Here is a 20,024-nt window from a genome sequence, read left to right on the forward strand (position 1 = left end):
TGATACACTTGTGTTGTTTAGACAGCATTGCTAATTCATACTGTGTGTCCCACTGGCACTGCCAGCACAAATGGCAGACTTGCCCGCCTCCATATGATTCTCGTGAAAGGAATGTGGTGTCATCTTTGCCCGCCATAACTGGTTCTCGTTAAAGGATTTAAAGTACATTCATTTCATATACACAGCAGGGCCTCGAAAGTCCTCCTCCTGTATTGTTATTTTTGGTCACTACCTCGGGGCGGGCGTGCGTGCTTGGATGTGTAGCGTTGCTCAGGCTCCACACCGGATTCCATCCCTCATTCCCTGGCCTTTACCCGGGGTCACAATGTCAGACTTGCCCGCCTCCATAGGATTCTCATTGTAGCGGTACTGAACAAGTACACAGCAAGTAGAAAATGTAATTTAAAAAAAAAACGTACGCTTTTTAAGCGTGCCATGGAAAGTTGAGAAGGAAGTCATACATTACCTGACATCACTGTAAGAGGAAGAGCAATCTCGCCATGTTGCGCAGTAGTCCAGCACGGCCGTCACAACACACAACAAACAGCTATTTGCGGTGCGTTACACAGTGAGTTTGGTGTGTCAGTGTGAAGCAGTACTCTAATTACTCTAATTACACTCCTTTATTGATGTATACACATGCAAGACCCGCGTAGGGACAACTACCTTGGGACAAGATGTTTTAAAGCACTTTAGGCCTCCAATTTAGCAATGCAATGTGATTTCTGCCCTTAAAACCCTGCTGTGCGTCAAATCCGGACTTTTCCCCGGGACTTTTGGCATGTATCCCACTCCGCCATGCCCCCCTTCAGGTGTTAGACCCCTTGAAACATCTTTTCCATCACTTTTGTGGCCAGCATAATTTTTTCTATTTTTCAAAGTTCGCCTCCCCATTGAAGTCTATTGCGGTTCGCAAATTCCGTGAACCGAACCTCCCGCGGAAGTTCGCGAACCCGGTTCGCGAACCTAAAATCAGAGGTTCGGCCCATCTCTAATGGTTTGGTGTAAGTCAGTCGCATCAAAAGGGAATTCACTAATAAATATTAATAATTACTATTAATAATTACCAAATGTTTTAGACCTGTTTTAGACCTGGTCTAAAACATTTAGTAATTACGCAAGCATGGTGGTAGCAGTGGGGTATTGTACCGTGTTAGCCATCAGTAAATGCAAGAAGTTTTAAATCGGGATGATACCATTTATTGGCTAACTAAAAATGAATAAGATTAAGCAAGCTTTCGGCCTTGCAGCCTTTGTCGGGCTTACATCCTGTTATTCTGCTGGCTGGTGGTACAGTCAGCTATATACAGTGGTGTGAAAAACTATTTGCCCCCTTCCTGATTTCTTATTCTTTTGCATGTTTGTCACACTTCAATGTTTCTGCTCATCAAAAACCGTTAACTATTAGTCAAAGATAACATAATTGAACACAAAAGGCAGTTTTAAAATGATGGTTTTTATTATTTAGTGAGAAAAAAAACTCAAAACCTACATGGCCCTGTGTGAAAAAGAAATTGCCCCCTGAACCTAATAACTGGTTGGGCCACCCTTAGCAGCAATAACTGCAATCAAGCGTTTACGATAACTTGCAACGAGTCTTTTACAGCGCTCTGGAGGAATTTTGGCCCACTCATCTTTGCAGAATTGTTGTAATTCAGCTTATTTTGAGGGTTTTCTAGCATGAACCGCATTTTTAAGGTCATGCCAAACCATCTCAATAGGATTCAGGTCAGGACTTTGACTAGGCCACTCCAAAGTCTTCATTTTGTTTTTCTTCAGCCATTCAGAGGTGGATTTGCTGGTGTGTTTTGGGTCATTGTCCTGCTGCAGCACCCAAGATCGCTTCAGCTTGAGTTGACGAACAGATGGCCGGACATTCTTCTTCAGGATTTTTTGGTAGACAGTAGAATTCATGGTTCCATCTATCACAGCAAGCCTTCCAGGTCCTGAAGCAGCAAAACAACCCCAGACCATCACACTACCACCACCATATTTTACTGTTGGTATGATGTTCTTTTGCTGAAATGCTGTGTTACTTCTACGCCAGATGTAACGGGACACGCACCTTTCAAAAAGTTCAACTTTTGTCTCGTCGGTCCACAAGGTATTTTGCCAAAAGTCTTGGCAATTTTTGAGATTTTTTTTAGAAAAATTGAGACGAGCCTTAATGTTCTTTTTACTTAAAAGTGGTTTGCGCCTTGGATATCTGCCATGCAGGCCATTTTTGCCCAGTCTCTTTCTTGTGGTGGAGTCGTGAACACTAACCTCAATTGAGGCAAGTGAGGCCTGCAGTTCTTTAGATGTTGTCCTGGGGTCTTTTGTGGCCTCTCGGATGAGTTTTCTCTGCGCTCTTGGAGTAATTTTGGTCGGCCGGCCACTCCTGGGAAGTTTCATCACTGTTCCATGTGTTTGCCATTTGTGGATAATGGCTCTCACTGTGGTTCGCTGGAGTCCCAAAGCTGTAGAAATGGCTTTATAACCTTTACCAGACTGATAGATCTCAATTACAGTACTTTTGTTTTCATTTGTTCCTGAATTTCTTTGGATCTTGGCATGATGTCTAGCTTTTGAGGTGCTTTTGGTCTACTTCTATGTGTCAGATAGCTCCTATTTAATTGATTTCTTGATTGAAACAGGTGTGGCAGTAATCAGGCCTGGGGGGTGACTACAGAAATTGAACTCAGGTGTGATAAACCACAGTTAAGTTATTTTTTTAACAAGGGGGGCAATCACTTTTTCACACAGGGCCATGTAGATTTGGAGTTTTTTTTCCTCACCAAATAATAAAAACCATCATTTAAAACTACATTTTGTGTTCATTTATGTTATCTTTGACGAATAGTTAACGTTTTTTGATGAGCAGAAACATTTAAGTGTGACAAACATGCAAAAGAATAAGAAATCAGGAAGGGGGCAAATAGTTTTTCACACCACTGTACATGCAACATCAAAAGGGAAAACAGATTTTTTTTCCAAGCATAAATACATGTCATTAAGAGGCCTTAAGTAAAACAGAACATCTAGATGGGGTGAGAGGTTGTTAGCTAAGATAAGGATCCTTATCTCAGCTAACAACCTCTCACCCCATCTAGATGTTCTGTTTTACTTAAGGCATCTCAATGACATGTATTTATGCTTGGGGAAAAAAAAATCTGTTTCCCTTTTGATGTTGCAGGTATATAGCTGACTGTACCACCAGCCTGCAGACTAATGGCCCATACTCACGAGGGACTTTTGTCGCCTCAACACGCGGCGCGCGCGTGTTGCGGCGACAGGTCGCCCGTGAGTATGGGCCGTCGCGCGCACCCCGAACTGTCGCCTGTCGCTCATGTCGCCATGCGATTGAAAGTTTCAATCGCATGGCGACAGTCGCCGCCGCACCTCCCCCGCAACTGTCGCTAGTCCGCGTGAGTACGCGGACTAGCGACAGCAACCTCCATTGTGGTAAATGGAGCTTCCGGCGGGGGGAGGAGGAACGTCGGCGACAGCTTCCGTCTCGCCGCTGGTCCCTCTTCCGCGTGTGTACGCGGAGGGACCTGGCGAGGAGCTGTCGCCGGCCTGTCGCCCACACGCTCACGTGTGCTGGCGCCAGGCCACTTCTGCAGCCCGTGAGTACGGGCCATAACAGGATGTAAGCCCGACGAAGGCTGCAAGGCCGAAAGCTTGCTTATTCTTATTCATTTTTAGTTAGCCAATAAATGGTATCATCCTGATTTAAAACTCCTTGTAATTACACAATTCACAAAGGCAAACCACGCCCACTTTTTCTGACAGAAATTAGACTATCTGACGGTAATTTCTGTCGGTAAAGTACTTTTGTGAGGTATTTTAGATGTGAGGATGGAGCTTTTTGAATTAATTATGCAGGAGTTTAATTGTATCCAGAGGAGAGCTCGTCAGAGGAGAAGGATGTCAGTCATAGCTAAACTAATTACCGTACTTAGTACGGTAATTAGACCTGATTACCAAATGTTTCAGACCAGGTCTAAAAACAGATTTAAAACATTCTGTAATTATTAGTGAATTCCCTTTTGATGCGACTGATTGCTGCTTTACACCAAAGCATCAGTAGACTAAAACCATCAGTACAACAGGAACATTGAGAGCCTAATATGTTGTAGTATGTACTGGAAAAGGGTGAATGTTAAAGTGTGAGAAAGATATATTCACAAACCAGGGTTACCTTCCAGGTAACCGCTGTCAATGCAGGTGAGGAGATAAGACCTGTCCTCACTAAGGATTAAGAAGATGCTCTCTGTAGATGAGAAAGAAGGGGGTAAAACGCCCCTCCACCAGGGGTGGACACCGTATTCGTAGAGAAGGAACAGAGGCGCCAACAGGATAAAATAAACTAAAATTCTTAAAAATGCTTGGGAGGCAGTGGTGGACTTCTCTCCTAGAAGCAGACACGATAACTGTCAATTTCAAAAAGACATGAATTTATTGTATACTCCCAAAAAGTGCTACAACGTGTTTTGCCGGCATAACCCGCTTCATCAGGCAATAAACAGCATATAGTCAGTGATGCGCCAGGCGCCTCAGTCTGTTACAGAGGCGGCTAGTGCATCACTGACTATATACTGTTTCTACCCCTGTTTATTGCCTGATGAAGTGGGTTATGCCTGCAAAACGTGTTGCAGCACTTTTTGGGAGTATACAATAAATTTGTCTTTTCGAAATTGACAGTTATCATGTCTGCTTCTAAGAGGTAAGTCCACCACTGCCTCCCAAGCATTTTTAAGAACTTTTGTTTATTGTATCCTGTTGGCTGTTCTTTCTCTACGTAAAACATCGGTAGACTAGTCCTAAACTGCTTAGTGAATTGAGGCGCATATATGTGCTTCCAGCTTACCAACCTTGACCAGCTGTGGCCTGAGTCATAAGCATGCCCTTGATAACTGTCTGAAGCACAGAACGTGGAATCATGTCGCTATGGGTAACAAAAAGCAGGGGGTTTGTTTTGGATATTATGCATGAATTCTGGTGAAATGATGTAAATGAATTCTTACATTCACAAGTGAACATCTTGTAATGTGTCTCTCATGTTGTCTCTCCCCTTAGGTGTCTTTAGTCCATGAGCCTTTTCTGGATCTTTCCCTGCCTGTCCTGGATGACTCCAGGTAGGAATTTGCTAGAAAGAGAACCTGTCTTGTCATAACAATGTACCCCAATCTCGCAATACTCCCAAATTACGTCTGTGCATCCTGAGAGCTTATTATTTCTCATTTTTATGCAATTCTGTTTTAATTTTAAACTGATGTCTCAAGGCTGAGTGAAATAGTGTGTATGGAGAAGGAATTTCTGGCCATCCATATAATGCTTACTTTTATTTGACCAGTCTCTTCAGACTGCCCATTAAAACCTTGAAGACCACCCTCTTTCCTAGCCACTCCTGCAGCTAAAAGTTTATTTGCATAGGACCGAGGACATAACCTTTATCAAAACACCAAAAGTTGGTGATATTTTGAGCAGTCTGCTTGCTTGTCCAAACCGTGGAACTTTTAATATATGCATTGATTCACCTGGTCTTGTGGAACTTTGGAAATCAGATGCATTGTCCTGCTATTGCTTACTAACTACCTGCTGCAGCGCTGTATGTAGGGTACCTTGTTTACCCAGTCTGCCTACATGAATTTCCGCATTTAGTGCAAGTTTATGCAGTTTGAAGTGTGTGGGCAGCTGCTGGTGTGCATGTGGTTTTGTTTTTTGTATCTGCATCAGCTGAGGTTACATTTGATATATACGGATGTGTATCACTATTTTTACAGTAGAGGGTAAGGGGATTTTCTATGGCTGTTCTACAATTTTTCAATAAATTTTGATACCTGTTTCAGGAGACACTTTTTGGGTTTATTCTGATATTTCACAACTTGTCAATAAAATGCCTTTTAAATCAGCAGCAAGCTGGAAAACACTCGAAAAAAAATTCTCAACATTTTTTTTTTATTATTGCAAAGTGCTGGGAAGCTATTTTAAAGTAAACCTGAGTTGGGGCAGGAGAGAATGTATACATACCTGGGGCTTCCTCCAGCCTGATCGCTCCCTCGATGTCCTCCGCCTCCTCCCAGTTCATCCGCAATCGGCTCTGGTAAGTCCGCTGGCCTGGGGCCCACTGTGCATGTGCGGCCTGGCCTCGTGCCCCTATCGTGCTCTTGTCGCTGGGAACGTTCTGCACCTGCGTTGACTGACCCCGACTGGGCAATTTACTGGTGCTCATTGCAGATAAATGGGGAGGTGGTGGAGAGGACGTCGAGGGAGAGATCAGGCCAGAGGGGGTTGGAGGAAGCCCCAGGTATTTATATATTTTTTTCTCTTCTGGGGATCACCACAAGTAAATCCTACACCGCACTTGTGGCTGCCTAACGGATACGGCGTAGAATTTACGCCACCTGCTGTTTCCGCTCCAGCCGCAATTGTGTGCACCCGAGACAGCCGACATCTCCCCTCAGTGATCAGGAGCCATGGCGATTGGCTCCTGATCATGTGATCACTACGATCGCTGGCCAATTGTAGTGATAATGGTTGAGCAGCAGCGGTAGGAGGGGAAGAAGGGGACGGGACTCGCCTGCCTAACGTTCCCCCGGCGATAGTCACATGCCTCCGCTCTGCCAGGCATCTCTGCTAGAGCTGCTTATTGCAAGACCCTGGGAAGTGAGTAATGGCTGCTAGCTATACCGAGGACACCTGGCTATACTGGGGACACCGATGCATAGCTAGCTATAGTGGGGAGCTCTAAACGCCATCCACTTACCTCTCCCCCCCCCCCCCCCTAGCATTTAAACCGCTCTGGTCCCTATGGGGGGTTAGGCAGCCGGTCCTAAGAAGGTTAAAAAAAAGGTAAAAACGTATCTCCTAGGATAAAACTCAGAAGAAAACGTTATGTTAATTGCAAATGGGACCTTATTTAAAGAGACTCTGTAACACATTTTTCAGCCTTATTTCTTCTATCCTATAAGTTCCTATACCTGTTTTAATGTGGTCTGTCTTACTGCAGCCTTTCCTAGTTGCACAGTGGCTGTATTATCTCGGTTATATAATCTAATCTTCTTTCCTTTGTCAGCTTTGTCAGCTCAGGCAGGAATGTGCTGCTCTGCTGTGATAGGTAGAAGTTATACACACCCTCTCCACGCCCCCTCCAGGCTCTGTATGAGTCACAGACTGAGCTTCTCTCAGCCTATCACATGCTGGTTAGCAGCCATGTTTTTTGTTTGTAAACACTGCCTAAAACTGGCAATTACAAGCCAGGATTGCAGCAGGGAGTGGCAGAAACAGCACAGAGGGGCCCAGGAGAACTTAATGAATAGAATGGTATGCTTTGTATTGTACGAATTTTAGAGTACAGATTCTTTTTAAGTAATGAGCAGTTGTTTCATTCAACCTATGTTGCCCTTGGCACAGTGGGTGACTAACAATCTTTCCACTGTATATTAACTTCTCAGTATGGCCATTAAGTTGTCACCAGGCTGTTCATGTACACTAACATTTTCTAACACCTGCCGTAGTAGTCCGGTCAGTCTCTGTTATTGGCTGCCTGGAGATATCAGACTCTTCCTCGCAGTTTGTATCATACACTATTGTGCTTTTATTTCAGCCTGCCAAGAAGAAGAATAATAATAATCCGAACATTTATATAGCGCTTTTCTCCTGTTGGACTCAAAGCGCTCAAGAGCTGCAGCCACTGGGACCCCCAGATCAGCAAAAGCAGTCTATGAAAAGAAGGATGAGGATGGTAATGATGACAGTTATGTGAAGGAGAAAAATGAGGTTACTTCAGGGCCAAGTAAACACCTTCAAAAGAAAGCAAAAAAGCAAGCCAAAAAACAAGCCAAGGTCAGCAACTCATGAAGACGGTCCATTAAGACCTCTTGTTGTCACATTCAGGGCGCCACCTCCACTTTCATTATTATATATTTATGAATCACTGACGTCTTTCAAAGTAGTTTTCGAAGTACCGTACATAGTCCTATCACTACCTGTCCTTTAAAGCATAGTTCCCCAACCCTGTCCTCAAGGCCCACCAACAGTACGTCTTGCATAAGACCACAAACATTCACATGTGAGGTAATTAGTGCCTCAGCAGAGCTAATTAACTACCTCTGTGGCTTTCCACAAAACATGCACTGTTGGTGGGCCTTGAGGACAGGGTTGGGGAACACTGCTTTAAAGGATATCCAAGCTGAAAGAAAAAAGCTAAGCTTAACTTACCTCTGACTTCCTCTATTCCCTAGTAGTCTATCAGGTCCAATACTGTAGTTCCGCTACACTCCAGTGCGCTGGAATCCCCTCCAAAAGGTCCCCACACCTCTTATCATCGCGTGCCGGTGGAGGGAGCATTCTGCGCTTGCGCAGGTCACAAAGACTTACTGGGCAGTTGCCGAATACTCCTAGCCATTGAAGTGCGATCACCAGAGGTGCACACATGCGTAGAAGCTTGCAGCCACAGGGATCTTTCAGAGAGGCTAGCAGTGCACTGGAGGGAAGCAGGTAAGTTAGGCTTACCTTTTTTCTTTCAGGTTGGATATCCTTTAAGTGGAGCTCACTATCTAATACCTACCATAGTCATAGTCTAATGCCTCTACTTTGCGTGGACATCGTCTGCTTTTCTTTCATATGCTAGTTTGTTCCTTTTCTTGTTCAGTAGCTTCAGTAGTTACTTATTTACTTTTTTAAAAGAGAAGCTACAAACTTTACAAGTACAATCCTCTCGGGTTTACTTTAGGCCTTATACCTGAGTAAATCCGTACTAGTTTAAAGATCCAGACAATAAAAGTCGGCGGAAGGTGCCAAGTAAATGTTATGATCTATTATCTACTTAAGTCATTTTCACTGAAAAATTTGTCATCTTCCAACAGACTCAACGGCGACAGCAGAAAATACAAGGCAAGACTTTAAAGACGTTAATGTTGACTGGTCTCAATGTGAGCCAACAGGACGACGAGGAATCCATCCCTGACAACAACACGCTGGACAACAATTGTGAGCCACAAGAGCAGACCACAGCTGAGGCATTGTCTCCGGAGTTAACCAGTGACAATGATGTGGAGAAGAACGAGGAAGATCTCGATTGTTCTAAACACAACAAAGATTTGTGTTTGACAAACTTGGAAAATAATGCTGAGGCAAGTCTTGAAAATAACCATAATTCAGCAGTAGAAGATCAGGAGAATCATCATGAACTGAACAAGAGAGTTACAGAACTAACTGGATCCAATAATAAAAATATCGTCAACAAAACTCAACTCGGTAGTGAAACAACTGAGGTTCTTCTAGAGAATGGAAACCTCCCTGAAGTGAACATGGATATTGTTGAGGTCCAAGACGAGATGTCTTCGAGTCCTCAAGCAGAAGAGGATGATGTAGATAATCAACTAACGGAAAACCTGAACAGACTCAATCTCAACTCAAACCTTAAACTCAACGATATTGAGATTGAAATAGTAAATGACGTGCCCACTAACCAGGTCTATGAAGTGGTGAACGAAGACCCCAAAACTGCCTTTTGTGCCCTCTCAGACAGAAAGGAGCTTCAGCTGGATGAGTGATCAGTCCTACATCAGCGCCCACCGGATGAAAAGTATGCCAGTATGCCATGCTCCACCACCCCACGCTGGCGCCCATCCACCCCTCGTGCCTGGGGCCCAGGCCCGCCTCCGCCGTCCCCCTCCACACGCACGACCTTCACCAGAGAACAGCTACTAGGGTGGGAACCACGTTGCCCCTCACCCCCTGAAGCCAAGCTCCTAATTACCCTGGTCTGGAACCACATCCGGCAAGTCTTGGATCCAGCACTGAGACAACATGCAGGCCGAAGGCGGAGAGGATGCCGAGCTGGGGCCCGTGTGAGGCTGAGAAAGAAGGGCCTTCGGTCAGCCATCCCCTCAGTCCTCCTGGCAAATGTTCAATCCCTCCCCAACAAACTAGACGAACTGCGCCTCCTCTGCGACAGGAGAGACCTCGGCAGAAACACTCCAGCACTCTGCTTCACAGAAACATGGTTACATGAGAACATCCCCGAGAGCGCCCTCCTTCTCCCGGACTACAGCCTCATCCGTGCAGACCGAGACCCGGTCCTCTCTGGGAAGAAAAGAGGAGGGGGCATCTGCTTCTACATTGGCTCCTCATGGTGCGCCACCCCCTTGGTACTTGACAGGAAGTGCTCCCCAGACCTGGAACTCCTACTAATTAACTGCAGGCCGCCATACTCACCACGCGAGTTCTCCTCTTATGTCCTTGCCGGAGTGTACATACCTCCTGATGCCGACGTCAAATCTGCCCTGCTGGACCTAAATGAGACCATCTTGCAGTGGGAGACATCCCTCCCGGACTCACTGTTCATCGTCGTTGGCGATTTCAACAAGGCCAACCTACGACAGGAGATGCCACGTTACTACCAGCATGTAGCCTGCCCTACCAGAGGCCCAAACACACTCGACCACTGCTACACAGCACTGAAGGAAGCATACAAGGCGGTCCCATGGGCAGCCCTCGGCTCCTCTGACCACTGCCTCATCCACCTTATTCCCACCTACAAGAGGCACCTAGAAACGGCTAAACCGGCACTCAAGTCTATCAAAGTGTGTTTCTCCAAAGAGACCGGCACCACTTGGATAGATTAGTATAAAGCTCTTTTATTGCATATGAAGTGGCAGTACAATGACAGTCGCTGTTTCGGGCCTAGCCCTTTATCAAATTGCTGTAGCCATAGCAAACACCCTTGTGCAAAGTCCTTAAATCTCCCTCCCCCAGTAAAACCACCAATTGGTGTCCTAATGGGCGGAGTTACCGGCGGACCTGATGGGGAACATGTAAAAAAGTACACATGTAAGCACACAAGTCCATTACCTGTATCAAATCTCCATATGTTGCCAAACACCGCTAGACGCCACCTCCATGCGCCCCAGCGAGAGTATACACGCCAGTAAGTCCCTCCTCTATCCTTCAAAGAGGACCAATGGGGCTGCTGCGCGCTGTAACAACGAGACCGTCCTGTCTCGTAACCACCTGCGTTTCCACAGGCCGACATCCTGTCGGCAAACCGGATATGACGCTACGGGACCCGAACGGTCTCCGTAGCAACCACAAACACAGCGCACGGCGCTGTGATAGGCTGAAATCCGTCCCCTTCACCTCCGCAAGCATGCGGAAACAGGGGACACAAGAATACAAATTCACAAATGGAACAATAGGATAGAGTAAAGGAGCCATAAGGCATCCAGTACTCTATACAAGTGTAGGGTAATATCCCACCCAAAACTACTAGCCAACATATGAGAAACCACAGGCAAAAGACTTATATACTTCACCCAATACAGTTCAGCCGAACCACCGTCCAGGAAATCTAAAAACAAGACAAAATAAAAAGCAATTAGGCTTATCTCAAAATATGTAAATACAATATTTGTAACAATCAGACAGTAAAAAAATAGCCGGGACAAAAAAGGGGACAAAAACTGGGAAAAACAGTTTAACGTACATGGACACAGAAACCTAAATCATATTCTCGATTAAGCCCGCCCGGTTCAAGAGTACCGAGCCGCCTAATCCAGAACGCCTCCCTCCTACGTAATTCAGTCTCCCTACTACCACCCCTCCAGTCCGGTGGGACAGAATCAATTACTGTAACTTTTAATTGAGATACGGAGTGTCTGAGAGCTGAGAAATGTTCGGAGACCGATAGGCCCTGCGTTTTATGCCGTATAGCCGATTTATGCGAAGAGATCCGATCCTTGAGCCGTTGCGTCGTCATCCCCACGTATGCCAAGCCACAAGGGCACTTCAGCATATAAACGACATAAGTCGAGTCACATGTATATAAGCGATCGAGGTTAAACGAATTTCCACGTGAAGGATGGGTAAACTTGTTCGCCTTCAAAACCATACCACACATGTGACAACCCAAACAGGGAAACATGCCAACACGTCTACCCTCAAGACGTGGCCGTCTCTTAGGTGTCACCTTGTCACGTATGGTAGGGGCCCTCTTAAAGGCCATCATGGGTGGATATCGAAACTCCAACACCTGCGGAAAGCCATCCGTGAGGACCCGCCAGTGCCTGCGAATCACCCGTGACACCATGTCACTGCAGGCACTGAAGGTCGACACGAATGGCATACGTGGGCCAATCCGGCTCCTTTTTCTTTCACCTGTACGAGGCAATAAAGTATGTGATGGATAGCCCCTCCTCCGAAACTTCTCAGACATCTCTTCTCTCCTAAATCTACGACTGGATTCCTTGCTCACTATTCTATCAATTCTCCCAAACTGGCTTAGGGGAATACTTTCTTTGGTTGACACAGGATGAAAGCTTCCGTAATGTAGCACTGAGTTACGGTCAGTGTCTTTGACATACAAATCAGAAATTAGCACCTCCCCTTCCCTAGTGATCTGCGTATCAAGAAAAGATATGCTATTATGATCACTATGAGATGTCAGCTTTATGTAGGAACAGCAGCCATGTAATTGGGCGATAAATTCCAAAAGGGTCTCCCGTGGCCCCCTCCACATGCAGAAGACGTCATCAATATAACGCCACCAGCACAAAGCGTGCCGGTGGAATAGTGCATTGTTGTAGACAAAGGCCTCTTCATAGAGGCCCATGTACAAATTAGCATAGGAGGGGGCCACGTTAGAACCCATCGCCGTACCACGGCGCTGTACATAAAACTGACCCTTAAATTCAAAATAGTTGCACTTCAAGACTATCTGTAGGAGAGATAAACAAAACTTTCTCTGAGCGACTGACAGATCAGTCCTAGTCAACAAGAACCAATCTACTGCCTCTACACCCCCATCATGCGGGATGGAGGTGTAGAGGCTTTCTACATCCAGAGTAACCAAAAGAACCTCCTCTCCGGGCAGACTAATCCCCTGTAGCTACGGGTCCCGTAGCGTCATATCCGGCTTGCCGACAGGATGTCGGCCTGTGGAACGCAGGTGGTTACGAGACAGGACGGTCTCGTTGTTACAGCGCGCAGCAGCCCCATTGGTCCTCTTTGAAGGATAGAGGAGGGACTTACTGGCGCGTATACTCTCGCTGGGGCGCATGGAGGTGGCGTCTAGCGGTGTTTGGCAACATATGGAGATTTGATACAGGTAATGGACTTGTGTGCTTACATGTGTACTTTTTTACATGTTCCCCATCAGGTCCGCCGGTAACTCCGCCCATTAGGACACCAATTGGTGGTTTTACTGGGGGAGGGAGATTTAAGGACTTTGCACAAGGGTGTTTGCTATGGCTACAGCAATTTGATAAAGGGCTAGGCCCGAAACAGCGACTGTCATTGTACTGCCACTTCATATGCAATAAAAGAGCTTTATACTAATCTATCCAAGTGGTGCCGGTCTCTTTGGAGAAAAGCTGGTGTTGGTGCGTCCCAAGGGACACTGGGACGAAGACCGTGGCACACTGATCGCTACTCAGTTCTGTGGTGCTCCTCCTATGCTACTTGACTATTACGGTTGGTGTCCTGAGGAGTGAAGCATCATGTCTACCCCACAGGGTGAAAAGGTAGCTGGCGTATTCTGCTATAATGACCAACAAGCGACAGAAATCCTGGCTTTAGTGGAGAGGGGCTCTACCTTCTTAAAGATCCCAGACCCTAAGCCTCTACAGAGGGACCTTGAATTGACCATGAAAAGGAAAATTAGTTTAGATTTGCATTCTAAGACGTTGGCGGAATATTGTCATACTAAGAAGATTCCTAGGTCTATGAGGGCCCATGTGGTACCGACTATGTTCCCTAATGATGCAGCGTATTGCGAGGTCTGGGCAAACATCTGGAACAAAGCTTCACTGGATGCGATGTTACATACTATCGTTCGCATCCAACAAGAATTGCCACTTCTCTCAGCTAAGATTGAAGTCCTTACTAAGCAGCTCAAGGAGACACTGCCTGGTGATAAGTTTGTTGAACTCATGGACACACTCAATAAAAAGATGGAGGCATTCACGAAATCTGTGGAAGAGGATAAGAGAGGAAAATTTACACGGGATTCATATGATTATATATCTGGATATGTTTATCCATGGCAACGTCAACCTGGGATTCGCAATCCAAATCCAAGGGAGAGGAAACCACCACGAGGGAAGAAGCCACCTAGTGGAGGAGCTGGCTCTGGTGCTGGTTCGGCTCGGGATGACTCCAGCGCCTCCTCTCGTGACAACTCCCCAAACTGTGGAGAAGGAGGGGGCACCGGGGGGGGGAGGCGCCGTAGGAGGGGACTCCACCAAGAAGAGATTGAGCCCTCGGGTTCTACGCCAGAGGAAACACCGTTAGAATCTTTGGTGGTAAATATTTCCTCCTATACGCTTTCCTCAGATGAAATTCAGGTGTTGAATTTGGGACTGTCTTTTTGTCCGACCTTTCCCACGGATTTTTTCAAATTGGACCAGGAACTGTTTCGGTTTTTTCGGAACATTAAACTGAAACATTTCTTTTCTTGTCTACCTCCATTTCCATCTACTATACGAAATGATGATGACGGATGTTTTAGACTCAAGGAACTGGGTTTTAGGAACCCCAGTGCATTCCTCCCCCCAAGTCATCCAATTATCGAGAACTTTGTTGCTAGGGTGCAAGAGGACATCAAAAAAATGGAGGAGGAGTATAGAAGGGGTGAACGTATTGTCCATCATAATTTAACAAGAGCAGAGAGGGAAGCTTTAGCTGGATTGCAACAGAATGTCTCCATCACCATCCGCCCTGCAGACAAAGGTGGGGCGGTTGTGGTGATGGACACACTGATGTATGAGGCTGAGATATCACGTCAATTGTCGGACTCTGGGGTGTATGGGTTACTGTCTGGAGACCCATTACCTGAGGTTCAGCGACAAATAGAGGATGTTTTGTCTGATGCTTTAAAAGAGAATGTGATCGATTCTGGCTTATTGACCTTTCTTAAGGAGAAATTCCCCTCAACCCCCAAACTGTACACACTCCCCAAGATACACAAGTGTCTACAGAACCCCCCTGGCCGGCCTATTGTGGCCGGGGTGGGTTCTGTATTTGTACCCCTGGCTAGGTTTCTAGATTCCATCTTACAGCCTCTTGTACAGTCCATTCCATCCTATCTGAAAGACACTACCATGTTCCTGAGTAAGCTACAGGGGATTAGTCTGCCCGGAGAGGAGGTTCTTTTGGTTACTCTGGATGTAGAAAGCCTCTACACCTCCATCCCGCATGATGGGGGTGTAGAGGCAGTAGATTGGTTCTTGTTGACTAGGACTGATCTGTCAGTCGCTCAGAGAAAGTTTTGTTTATCTCTCCTACAGATAGTCTTGAAGTGCAACTATTTTGAATTTAAGGGTCAGTTTTATGTACAGCGCCGTGGTACGGCGATGGGTTCTAACGTGGCCCCCTCCTATGCTAATTTGTACATGGGCCTCTATGAAGAGGCCTTTGTCTACAACAATGCACTATTCCACCGGCACGCTTTGTGCTGGTGGCGTTATATTGATGACGTCTTCTGCATGTGGAGGGGGCCACGGGAGACCCTTTTGGAATTTATCGCCCAATTACATGGCTGCTGTTCCTACATAAAGCTGACATCTCATAGTGATCATAATAGCATATCTTTTCTTGATACGCAGATCACTAGGGAAGGGGAGGTGCTAATTTCTGATTTGTATGTCAAAGACACTGACCGTAACTCAGTGCTACATTACGGAAGCTTTCATCCTGTGTCAACCAAAGAAAGTATTCCCCTAAGCCAGTTTGGGAGAATTGATAGAATAGTGAGCAAGGAATCCAGTCGTAGATTTAGGAGAGAAGAGATGTCTGAGAAGTTTCGGAGGAGGGGCTATCCATCACATACTTTATTGCCTCGTACAGGTGAAAGAAAAAGGAGCCGGATTGGCCCACGTATGCCATTCGTGTCGACCTTCAGTGCCTGCAGTGACATGGTGTCACGGGTGATTCGCAGGCACTGGCGGGTCCTCACGGATGGCTTTCCGCAGGTGTTGGAGTTTCGATATCCACCCATGATGGCCTTTAAGAGGGCCCCTACCATACGTGACAAGGTGACACCTAAGAGACGGCCACGTCTTGAGGGTAGACGTGTTGGCATGTTTCCCTGTTTGGGTTGTCACATGTGTGGTATGGTTTTGAAGGGGAACAAGTTTACCCATCCTTCACGTGGAAATTCGTTTAACCTCGATCGCTTATATACATGTGACTCGACTTATGTCGTTTATATGCTGAAGTGCCCTTGTGGCTTGGCATACGTGGGGATGACGACGCAACGGCTCAAGGATCGGATCTCTTCGCATAAATCGGCTATACGGCATAAAACGCAGGGCCTATCGGTCTCCGAACATTTCTCAGCTCTCAGACACTCCGTATCTCAATTAAAAGTTACAGTAATTGATTCTGTCCCACCGGACTGGAGGGGTGGTAGTAGGGAGACTGAATTACGTAGGAGGGAGGCGTTCTGGATTAGGCGGCTCGGTACTCTTGAACCGGGCGGGCTTAATCGAGAATATGATTTAGGTTTCTGTGTCCATGTACGTTAAACTGTTTTTCCCAGTTTTTGTCCCCTTTTTTGTCCCGGCTATTTTTTTACTGTCTGATTGTTACAAATATTGTATTTACATATTTTGAGATAAGCCTAATTGCTTTTTATTTTGTCTTGTTTTTAGATTTCCTGGACGGTGGTTCGGCTGAACTGTATTGGGTGAAGTATATAAGTCTTTTGCCTGTGGTTTCTCATATGTTGGCTAGTAGTTTTGGGTGGGATATTACCCTACACTTGTATAGAGTACTGGATGCCTTATGGCTCCTTTACTCTATCCTATTGTTCCATTTGTGCATTTGTATTCTTGTGTCCCCTGTTTCCGCATGCTTGCGGAGGTGAAGGGGACGGATTTCAGCCTATCACAGCGCCGTGCGCTGTGTTTGTGGTTGCTACGGAGACCGTTCGGGTCCCGTAGCGTCATATCCGGTTTGCCGACAGGATGTCGGCCTGTGGAACGCAGGTGGTTACGAGACAGGACGGTCTCGTTGTTACAGCGCGCAGCAGCCCCATTGGTCCTCTTTGAAGGATAGAGGAGGGACTTACTGGCGCGTATACTCTCGCTGGGGCGCATGGAGGTGGCGTCTAGCGGTGTTTGGCAACATATGGAGATTTGATACAGGTAATGGACTTGTGTGCTTACATGTGTACTTTTTTACATGTTCCCCATCAGGTCCGCCGGTAACTCCGCCCATTAGGACACCAATTGGTGGTTTTACTGGGGGAGGGAGATTTAAGGACTTTGCACAAGGGTGTTTGCTATGGCTACAGCAATTTGATAAAGGGCTAGGCCCGAAACAGCGACTGTCATTGTACTGCCACTTCATATGCAATAAAAGAGCTTTATACTAATCTATCCAAGTGGTGCCGGTCTCTTTGGAGAAAAGCTGGTGTTGGTGCGTCCCAAGGGACACTGGGACGAAGACCGTGGCACACTGATCGCTACTCAGTTCTGTGGTGCTCCTCCTATGCTACTTGTCTATCAAAGTGTGGTCAGATGAGGCCAAGCTGCAACTGCAAGCCTGTTTCGACTGCACTGACTGGAAGTCCCTAGAAGCGACAAACCTGGATGAATGGGCAGATAATGTCGCCTCTTACATCCGTTTCTGTGAGGACTCCTGCGTACCAACAAAATCCTTCAAGGTGTACCCGAACAACAAGCCGTGGTTCACTATCAAGGTACGACAACTGCGGAGGCGCAAGGAAGCGGCACATAAGTCTGGCAACCAGGAGGACTACAGGAGAGCGAGAAATGACCTCAATCGGGAGCTGAGAGTTGCCAAAAAGGAGTACGCTGCAAAAATGGAACAAAACCTGAGATCTATGGACTCAAGGGCTGTATGGAAGGGGCTGAAGGCCGCCACTAACTACAAACCCCGACCCCAACATGCAGCACCTAGCCTGAAACTCGCAGAAGATCTGAGCAGATTCTACTGCAGGTTCGAGAACCAGGAAGCACAGAAGGGGCGTCTGGAATCACCCAACCCCTCTCCATGCCCTGCAGACATCAACCCGAGTCCACACTCCCCTTTGGAAGTAAGCGAGGCCGACGTCCTGCGCCTTCTATCAACGCTAAACGTCAGGAAAGCCTCCGGCCCTGACGGCGTATCCCCAGCCTGCTTGAAAACCGGCTGTCGGCAACTGGCCCCCATCCTCTCTGATATCTTCTCCAAGTCACTGAAGGAAGGCAAGGTTCCCACTTGCTTCAAGAGGTCTACCATCATACCTGTCCCTAAAAAGCAGGGGGTCTCAGACCTTAACAACTTTAGGCCCGTGGCCCTGACGTCCGTCATTATGAAAACCCTGGAGCGGGCGGTCCTAGCCAACCTCAAGCTCTACACTTCGCCCCTCCTAGACCCCTACCAGTTCGCCTACAGGGCAAACAGGTCCACCGATGACGCAATTAATATCTGCATGGAGCTCATCAATGACCATCTTGATAGGCCAAACGCGTATGCCAGGATACTACTCCTTGACTTCAGCTCGGCTTTTAACACCATCTGTCCACGCATACTACAGGAGGACCTTGCCGCACTTGGTGTCCACTCAAGCTTACGCCTTTGGATCACAGACTTTCTCACCAACAGATCCCAAGTCGTCAGGCTGAGCGACATCTGCTCCAAAGCAGTGACAACAAACACAGGCGCCCCTCAGGGCTGTGTGCTGTCTCCACTACTGTTCTCCCTCTACACGAACAACTGCAGATCGGAGGCAGACTCAGTCAAGGTCATCAAGTTCGCCGATGACACCACCGTTGTTGGCCTTGTCACTAAGGATAACGTCCAGGAGTACCGTCAGCAGGTGGAGAGAATCTGCAACTGGTGCAAGGAGAACAGGCTGGTGCTTAACACTGCTAAAACTGTCGAGCTAATAATTGACTTCAGGAGGTCGGCCCCCACCCCTCCCCCAATCTATATTGATGGCACTGAGGTAGCTAGAGTGCCCTGTGCCCGTCTTCTGGGCACTACTATCTCCAGTGATCTCAGTTGGAAGCCCAATATCACTGCCATCCAACGGAAAGCCCAGCAAAGACTCTACTTCCTCCGACAGCTAAGGAAGGTCGGCATGACCCGAGAAATTCTGACCAGCTTCTACTCGGCCACCACTGAGTCAATCCTCTGCTCTTCCATCCTGGTCTGGTACGCTAGAGCCACCGCCAGTGACAAGCTCAAACTACAGAGGGTCATTAGGTCGGCGGAGAGGATCATTGGGTGCCCCCTCCCCTCACTTGCACTACTGTACAACAAAAGACTGAAATCCAGGGCACTGAGGATCGCTAACGACCCCTCACACCCAGGCCACCGATACTTCAGCTTGCTTCCGCTAGGCCGGAGACTTCGAGCCATCCCCGCAAAGACTGTTAGACACAGGAACTCTTTTTTCCCATCGGCGGTCAGCTACTTAAACTCCCTCCACATACTTCCATCGGTGCAAGCCCTAACGAACGGTGGAACAAGCCGGGCCATGGCCGAACAATCGACCGAACCACCCAGCCCACAAGATTAACCACTGGTCATCTCGGGGTCAATTAACGGACTAGAATGTTATATAATGTAATGTAATGCAATTGATTGCTTCTGCTGTTGCTGACATCGATCCATTTCTCTATTATATGTCCCCTTTATATGTCTTTCTCCCGAGCTATATGTATGTGCCAAAAATAATTCCGGGCATGAGCAATCATGCTTGGCGAAATAAACGATTCTGATTCTGATTCTGATTCCTTAGTTGTCTTTATCAGTTTACCCGCAAGGAGAACCTGGTTGGAAACAATCAGCTACTGTGCAATACCTGCACCCAGAGGCAGGCAAAGATGCTGAAACATAATAACAAAGGTAAGTAAGGCTAATAAAACACCTACCTTGATGCCATAAGGTTTCAGTGTTAGAGCTGGGTTTTCATGTGCAAGCTGTGATTAGTGACTGCCCTGACCTTTTCCAAAACAAGAAGAGGAAGGGATTATGATGACACTGCCCCACTGTCCATTGCCCTGTTAAAGTGACCCAGTAAAGAC

General features: G+C 46.8%; 1 pseudogene; it reads left to right on the forward strand.

The window, feature by feature from the left end:
* LOC137545266 (ubiquitin carboxyl-terminal hydrolase 16-like) overlaps nucleotides 1–20,024 on the forward strand; it is a 40,479-nt pseudogene that overhangs the window by 14,161 nt on the left and 6,294 nt on the right.

Source organism: Hyperolius riggenbachi, chromosome 2 (genome assembly GCF_040937935.1).
Source record: "Hyperolius riggenbachi isolate aHypRig1 chromosome 2, aHypRig1.pri, whole genome shotgun sequence".
NCBI classification, from domain to species: domain Eukaryota; kingdom Metazoa; phylum Chordata; class Amphibia; order Anura; family Hyperoliidae; genus Hyperolius; species Hyperolius riggenbachi.